A 1,705-nucleotide genomic window follows, 5' to 3' on the forward strand; every position below is an offset into this window, starting at 1 on the left:
AAGCTTGGAAAGCATTAACTTGTTCGGTTGTTCCCCTACACTCACTTGAGTCATGACCCAAGGTTCCACAATTCTCACATATCCCACTTGGGATTGATGAGGATGCCGTCATGGCATTGACATGATGCTTTGATGATTTTGAGTTTTCCTCAAGTCTAGCCATAGCTTGTTCAAACTTCAAGTTGATTGTGTCAATGTGAGCACTAAGTTGAGCACCCAATTGAGTAACGGAGTCCACTTCATACTTTCCTCCTCTAGTAGCCTTGCGAGGTCTACTATATTGTGAATTATGGACCGCCATTTCCTCAATCTTGTTCCATGTTTGATTGTCATCAACCTCGGTGAACATTCCATTTGATCCCATATTGAGAATGTTCCTTGAATCTTCATATAAACCATTCCAAAATTGTTGCACTAAAAACCATTCGCTAAGTCCATGGTGAGGACATGAGCGACAAATACCTTTGAACCGCTCCCAAGCTTCATACAAAGATTCTTCATCCCTTTGCTTAAAACCCGTAATTTGAGCTCTTAGCATGTTGGTCTTTTCCGGTGGGTAGAATTTTTTGTAGAAAGCTAGAGCTAACTTCTTCCAAGAATCTATTCCAAGGGTGGCCTTATCAAGGCCCTTCAACCATTGCTTTGCGGTGCCGATTAACGAAAAGGGAAATAAGACCCATCTAATTTGGTCTTGAGTCACGCCCGTTTGAGAGATAGCTTCACAATAATCGCAAAAGGTTTCCATATGAGAATGAGGGTCCTCACTAGGCATTCCCCCGAATTGGCTCCTCTCAACTAGTTGGATGAAGGCGGACTTGGCAATAAAGTTTCCGGTAAGATGTTGTGGGGTAGGAGTACCATTTGGTAAATCCTCCTCGGTGGGGATAGAGTGTGACGAGAATTTAGGCATTGTAGGTGGATTTTGTGTGGTATTGTTTAATGGGTTCTCTTCTCCTTCTATTGCGAAAGGATTGACAAACTCACTAGTGGGTTGAACAACTTCACCAACACCTCCCAAATTCCTCCTAACAAGTCTCCTATTATTCGTCAAGGTTCTTTCGATTTCACGGTCAAAAGGTAACAAATCTCTTTGTAACCTTCTAGACATGCAAAATATCAAACAACTTGAAAACAATTAGAACAAACCTTGAGGAGTTTTACTTCCCCAAGGTGAAAAAGACACAACTAAAAACAATAAAAGAAATCTTAAATCAATTAAACACCGTCCCCAAACAACGGCGCCATTTTTGATCGAGGCCATTTCGTGTTCACAATTAAGCATATGTGGTCGTTGGTCAATGGTCGATACAAAACACAATTTATACTTCACAAACAACTCTACAATTAGTAAAGAGGCAAGTAAAGGTCGGATCCCAAGGGACGGGTATTGAAATGAGAATTCTATTGTAACTAGTAGTGTCTAAGGGGTGTCACAAATTGGGTTGATGTAGAAGGTTACTAAACTAAAATAGCAATGAAAATAAACTAGCAAGATGAATAAAATAAGGGGTGTAAACAATTGATTAAAAGCACTAGGGTGTCATGGGTTCATAGGGGTGTCATGGGATATGATCATACAAACATGTTCTCAAATTATAAGCAAGCAATTATTGTTGTGATGGATTGAGTTGGGTTATATCTTACAATCCTAGGAAAGTTTGGGTCCCGAGGCCGAATCGATTAGATTGTACAACACCTACAAGTC

The 1,705-nt window shown here is 40.3% G+C and overlaps 1 non-coding gene across 1 annotated transcript; it reads left to right on the plus strand.

Moving 5' to 3' along the window:
- Window positions 1-431: 431 nt before the first annotated feature.
- Window positions 432-538, plus strand: LOC141654231 (small nucleolar RNA R71). The gene has a single exon (XR_012547794.1). It is a non-coding gene; the product is annotated as a small nucleolar RNA R71 (small nucleolar RNA).
- The last annotated feature ends 1,167 nt before the right edge of the window (window positions 539-1,705 follow it).

This window comes from Silene latifolia, chromosome 4 (assembly GCF_048544455.1).
Source record: "Silene latifolia isolate original U9 population chromosome 4, ASM4854445v1, whole genome shotgun sequence".
NCBI lineage: Eukaryota > Viridiplantae > Streptophyta > Magnoliopsida > Caryophyllales > Caryophyllaceae > Silene > Silene latifolia.